This window comes from Arachis stenosperma, chromosome 3 (assembly GCF_014773155.1).
Source record: "Arachis stenosperma cultivar V10309 chromosome 3, arast.V10309.gnm1.PFL2, whole genome shotgun sequence".
NCBI lineage: Eukaryota > Viridiplantae > Streptophyta > Magnoliopsida > Fabales > Fabaceae > Arachis > Arachis stenosperma.
The window spans coordinates 107,236,071-107,242,947 of NC_080379.1; the positions used below are offsets into that span (position 1 = coordinate 107,236,071).

The 6,877-nt window shown below is 39.8% G+C and overlaps 1 non-coding gene across 1 annotated transcript; it reads right to left on the reverse strand.

Moving 5' to 3' along the window:
• Positions 1-6,131: 6,131 nt before the first annotated feature.
• LOC130972364 (small nucleolar RNA R71) lies at positions 6,132-6,239 on the reverse strand. Its single transcript, XR_009083547.1, has one exon. It is a non-coding gene; the product is annotated as a small nucleolar RNA R71 (small nucleolar RNA).
• Between the last annotated feature and the right edge of the window lie 638 nt (positions 6,240-6,877).

A 6,877-nucleotide genomic window follows, 5' to 3' on the forward strand; every position in this document is an offset into this window, starting at 1 on the left:
CTTAACATTGGCAGGTGGTGGTAATTTTTCAATTACCTCTACCTTTGCCTTATCCACCTCTATTCCCCTGCTTGAAATTTTGTGCCCAAGGACAATTCCTTCAGTCACCATAAAGTGACATTTCTCCCAGTTTAAAACTAGGTTAGTCTTTTGGCATCTTTTCAGGACAAGTGATAGGTGGTTAAGACAGGAGCTGAATGAGTCTCCATATACTGAGAAGTCATCCATGAAGACTTCCAGAAATTTCTCTACCATATCTGAGAAGATAGAGAGCATGCACCTCTGAAAGGTTGCAGGTGCATTGCACAGACCAAAAGGCATCCTTCTGTAGGCAAACACGCCAGAAGGGCAAGTAAATGCTGTTTTCTCTTGGTCCTGGGGATCTACTACAATCTGGTTGTAGCCTGAATAGCCATCCAAAAAGCAGTAATAGTCATGACCAGCTAGTCTTTCTAGCATTTGGTCTATGAATGGTAAAGGAAAATGATCCTTTCTGGTGGCTGTATTGAGCCTTCTGTAGTCAATACACATGCGCCACCCTGTGACTATTCTTGTAGGAACCAGTTCATTTTTTTCATTATGAACCACTGTCATGCCTCCCTTTTTGGGAACAACTTGGACAGGGCTCACCCAGGGGCTATCAGAAATAGGATAAATAATCCCAGCCTCTAGTAATTTAGTGACCTCTTTCTGCACCACCTCCTTCATGGTAGGATTTAGCCTCCTCTGTAGTTGGACCACTGGTTTGGCATTATCCTCCAACAGGATCTTGTGCATGCATCTAGCTGGGCTAATACCCTTGAGATCACTGATGGACCACCCAAGAGCTGTCTTGTGTGTCCTTAGCACTTGAATCAGTGCTTCCTCTTCCTGTGAATTTAAAGCATAGCTTATAATCACTGGAAAAGTGTCACCCTCTCCCAGAAATGCATATTTTAGGGATGGTGGTAGAGGTTTGAGTTCAGGTTTGGGAGGTTTATCCTCCTCCTGAGGAATTTTCGAAAATTCCTTTACTTCCTCTAGTCCTTCTTGATCAGGTTGAGCATCTTTGAAGATGTCCTCAAGCTCTGATTCTAGGCTTTCAGTCATATTGATCTCTTCTACCAGAGAATCAATAATGTCAACGTCCATGCAGTCATCTGGTGTGTCTGGATGCTGCATAGCTTTCACAGCATTCAACTTGAACTCATCCTCATTGACTCTCAGGGTTACTTCCCCTTTGTGTACATCAATGAGAGTTCGTCCAGTTGCTAGGAAAGGTCTTCCTAGAATGAGAGTTGCACTTTTGTGCTCCTCCATTTCCAGCACCACAAAGTCAGTTGGAAAGGCGAATGGCCCCACCTTGACAATCATGTCCTCTATTATGCCTGATGGGTGTTTAATGGAGCCATCAGCAAGTTGGAGGCATATCCTAGTTGGTTTGACTTCTCCAGCCAACCCAAGCTTTCTGATAGTGGATGCAGGTATTAGATTGATGCTTGCTCCAAGATCACATAGAGCTGTCTTGGTGCAAACACCTTCTAGTGTGCATGGTATCATAAAGCTTCCAGGATCTTGAAGCTTTTCTGGTAAGCTTTTCAGAATGACTGCACTGCATTCTTCAGTGAGAAACACTTTTTCAGTTTCTCTCCAATCCTTCTTATGACTTAAGATCTCTTTCATGAACTTAGCATAAGAAGGTATTTGCTCAAGTGCCTCTGCAAACGGAATCTTTATTTCAAGAGTCCTTAGATAGTCTGCAAAGCGGGCAAATTGCTTATCCTGTTCCGCTTTGCGGAGTTTCTGAGGATAAGGCATCTTGGCTTGATATTCCTCAACCTTAGATGCTGCAGGTTTATTCCTTACAGAAGTGGTTGAAGAAGCCTTGTTAGAGGGATAATTATCAGCACTTTCAGGTGCCTGATCCTCCTTGGGCGTTTGGACGCCAGGAATGGGTGAAGATTGGGCGTTAAACGCCAACTTCTTCCCCTTTTCTGGCGTTTGAACGCCAGAACTGGGCAAGGAATGGGCGTTTAACGCCAGCTTTCCTTCCCTTTCAGGCGTTTGAACGCCAATATTCCTCTCTGGGCTCTTACTGTCCTCAGAGGGATTTTGAACAGTGGTTTGGTTGTCCTCTGTCAATTGTTCCTTGTTTGGCTTTTTGCTCTTTTGAGCAGTGTTATTCAAGGTCTTCCCACTCCTCAATTGAACTGCTTGACACTCCTCTGTTATCTGTTTAGATATTTGCTGTTTTGCTTGATTCAACTGTAGTTCTATGCTCTTATTAGCAACTTTAGTTTCATGGAGCATCTCTTTAAATTCTGCTAACTGTTCTGTCATCAGGAGCAATTGTTGATTAAGCTCATTCATCTGTTCTTGAGGATTAGGATCAGTGACTAATGCCATGACTTCCTCCTTTGGAACGAACTCATTGCTAGAATATAAGTATTGGTTTCTAGCAACAGTGTCTATAAGCTCTTGAGCTTCTTCAATTGTCTTCCTCATGTGTATAGATCCACCAGCTGAGTGGTCTAAAGACATCTGAGCTTTTTCTGTAAGCCCATAGTAGAAAATGTCTAACTGTACCCACTCTGAAAACATTTCAGAGGGACATTTCCTTAGCATATCTCTATACCTCTCCCAGGCATTGTAAAGGGATTCATTATCCTCTTGTTTAAAGCCTTGGATGTCCAGCCTTAGCTGTGTCATCCTCTTTGGAGGGTAAAAATGATTCAGGAATTTATCTGACAACTGTTTCCATGTCTTTATGCTTGCTGTAGGTTGATTATTTAACCACCTTTTAGCTTGATCTTTTACAGCAAATGGAAACAGTAACAGTCTGTAGACATCCTGATCTACCTCTTTATCATGTACTGTGTCAGCAATTTGTAAGAAGTGTGCCAGAAACTCAGTAGGTTCTTCCTGTGGAAGACCAGAATACTGGCAATTTTGCTGCACTATGATAATGAGTTGAGGGTTTAGCTCAAAGCTGCTAGCTTTGATGGGGGGTATACAGATGCTACTCCCATATGCAGCTGTAATGGGGTTAGCATAAGACCCCAGAGTCCTTTTGGACTGATTAATTCCACTTAAGTCCATGATGGACAAAAGGGAAATGATAATAATTGCAAAGAGATGAATTTTGTTTATTTTTAAATTAAAATTTTTTTTTGAAATATCCGAAAAAAAATTAAAATGAAATAAAATAAAAAAAATTCGAAAATCAAAAAGGGAAATGAAATTAAAGCAAATTGAGAACTGAATCAATTAGTAAAAGAAAAGATTTTGAAAACAGCAATTAAAAAGATATGATTGAAAAATTTTTATGAAAAAGATTTGATTTTTGAAAAGAGGAAAGAGAAAAACACAAAAAGACACCAAACTTAAAATTTTTAGAAAATTAAACACACAGTTTTCGAAAATTTTAAAGGAAAAACACAAAGAGGACACCAAACTTAGAATTTTTATGAATCAAAAAGGGACTAAGAACATGCAAAAACGAAAATCAAGAGAAAAATAAAAGCATGCAAAAGACACCAAACTTAAAATATGAAACTAGACTCAACTAAAAGACTCTAAACCAACAAAAATAAAACAGTCCTAATCTAAGCAACAAGATAAGCCGTCAGTTGTCCAAACTCGAACAATCCCCGGCAACGGCGCCAAAAACTTGGTGCACGAAATTGCAATAACACTTTTGCAATCCCGCACAACTAACCAGCAAGTGCACTGGGTCGTCCAAGTAATACCTTGCGTGAGCAAGGGTCGATCCCACGGAGATTGTCGGCTTGAAGCAAGCTATGGTTATCTTGTAAATCTTAGTCAGGATATCAGAAATTATCAGGATTGATTGTAAAAAGCAAAAGAACATGAAAAAGGTACTTATTTTGCAGTAATGGAGAATAGGCTGAGGCTTTGGAGATGCTCCATCTTCCGAATCTCTGCTTTCCTACTGTCTTCTTCATCAAACGCAAGGCTCCTTCCATGGCAAGCTGTATGTAGGGTTTCACCATTGTCAGTGGCTACCTCCCATCCTCTCAGTGAAAATACGTCCCTGATGCTCTGTCACAGCATAGGCTAATCATCTGTCGGTTCTCAATCAGGCCGGAATAGAATCCAGTGATTCTTTTGCGTCTGTCACTAACGCCCCGCCTTCAGGAGTTTGAAGCACGTCACAGTCATCCAGTCATTGAATCCTACTCAGAATACCACAGACAAGGTTTAGACCTTCCGGATTCTCTTGAATGCCGCCATCAGTTCTAGCTTATACCACGAAGATTCCGATTAAAGAACCCAAGAGATATCTACTTAATCTAAAATAGAACGGAGGTGGTTGTCAGTCACACGTTCATAGTTGAGAATATGATGAGTGTCATGGATCATCACATTCATCCGGGTTAAGAGCAAGTGATATCTTAGAATGGAAGCAAGCATGATTGAATAAGAAACAGTAGTAATTGCATTAATCCATCAAGACACAGCAGAGCTCCTCACCCCAACCATGGGGTTTAGAGGCTCATGCTGTGGAAGGTACACAATGAAACGTCTAAAATGTTATGAGGTCATAAGGTACGGATACAATGTCAAAAGATCCTATTAATAGTAAACTAGTATCCTAAGGTTTACAGAAATGAGCAAATTACAGAAAAATCCACTTCCGGGCCCACTTGGTGTGTGCTTGGGCTGAGCAATGAAGCATTTTCGTGTAGAGACCTTTTCTGGAGTTAAACGCCAGCTTTCATGCCAGTTTGGGCATTTAACTCCAAGTTTTATGCCAGTTCCGGCGTTTAACGCTGGAGTTTCTGTAGGTGACTTTGAGCGCCGATTTGGGCCATCAAATCTTGGGCAAAGTATGGACTATTATATATTGCTGGAAAGCCCAGGATGTCTACTTTCCAATGCCGTTGAGAGCGCGCCAATTGGGCTTCTGTAGCTCCAGAAAATCCACTTCGAGTGCAGGGAGGTCAGAATCCAACAGCATCTGCAGTCCTTTTCAGTCTCTGGATCAGATTTTTGCTCAGAACCTTCAATTTCAGTCAGAAAATACCTGAAATCACAGAAAAATACACAAACTCATAGTAAAGTCCAGAAAAGTGAATTTTAATTAAAAACTAATAAAAATATACTAAAAACTAACTAAAAGATACTAAAAACATACTAAAAACAATGCCAAAAAGCGTACAAATTATCCGCTCATCAACTAACTAATTGACTTTTTGTTTGTTTCACTATTTCTTATCCTTTTCAAAACTACCTAACTACTTTTCTCTTTCTAATTTTCGAAAATCACCCTCACTTTTTTTTCAAAATTCTTTTAATTAACTAATTGTTTCAAATTTTAATTTTAATTTTATTTCTTCTCTTAATTTTCGAAAATCACTAACCTTTTTTTTCAAAAATAAATTTCAAAATTCTCTCCCTCTCATCTCCTTCTATTTATTTATTCATTTACTAACTCTTCTCTTCATCTAAAAATTCGAACCCTCGCTTTTCCTCTATGTTCAAATTTTTCTCATCCTTCTTCTATTCTTTTCTTCTTCTACTCACATAAAGGAATCTCTATACTGTGACATAGAGGATTCCTCTTCCTTTTCTGTTCTCTTCTTTTTCATATGGGCAGGAGCAAGGACAAGGACATTCTTGTTGAAGCAGATCCTGAACCTGAAAGGACTCTGAAGAAGAAACTAAGAGAAGCTAAAGCACAATAATTCAGAGAAAACCTTACAGAGAATCTCAAAAAAGAAGGAGACATGGCCGAACACAATAACAATGGTGGAGGCGCAAGGAGGATGATTGGTGATTATACTACACCTACTTCCAATTTTTATGGAAGAAGTATCTCAATCCCTGCCATTGGAGCAAACAATTTTGAGCTGAAGCCTCAACTAGTTGCTCTAATGCAATAGAATTGCAAGTTTCATGGACTTCCATAAGAAGATCCCTATCAGTTTTTAACTGAGTTCTTGCAGATCTGTGATACTGTTAAGACTAATGGAGTAGATCCTGAAGTCTACAGGCTCAAGATTTTCCCTTTTGCTGTAAGAGACAGAGCTAGAACATGGTTGGACTCACAACCAAAATATAGCCTAGACTCTTGGGATAAGCTGGTCATGGCCTTCTTGGCCAAGTTCTTTCCTCCTCAAAAGCTGAGCAAGCTTAGAGTGGATGTTCATACCTTCAGGCAAAAAGATGGTGAATCCCTCTATGAAGCTTGGGAAAGATACAAGTAGTTGACCAAAAAGTGTCCTTCTGACATGCTTTCAGAGTGGACCATTTTGGATATATTCTATGATGGTCTATCTGAGTTCTTTAAGATGTCACTAAACCATTCTGCAAGTGGATCCATTCACCTAAAAAAAACGCCTGTAGAAGCTCAAGAACTCATTGACATGGTTGCAAATAACCAATTCATGTACACCTCTGAGAGGAATCATGTGAGTAATGGAACGCCTCAAAAGAGGAGAGTTCTTGAAATTGATGCTCTGAATGCCATATTGGCTCAAAACAAAATGTTGACTCAGTAAGTCAACATGATTTCTCAGAGTCTAAATGGATTGCAAAATCCATCCAACAGTACTAAAAAAGCATCTTCTGAAGAAGAAGCTTATGATCCTGAAAACTCTGCAATGGCAGAGGTGAATTACATGGGTGAAGCCTATGGAAACACCTATAATCCCTCATGGAGAAATCATCCAAATTTCTCATGGAAGGATCAACAAAAGCCCCAACAAGGCTTTAATAATGGTGGAAGAAACAGGCTTAGCAATAACAAGCCTTTTCCATCATCTTCTCAGCAACAGATAGAGAATTTTGAGCAAAGCCCCTCTAGCTTAGCAAACATAGTCTCTGATCTATCTAAGGCCACTTTAAGTTTCATGAGTGAAACAAGGTCCTCCAT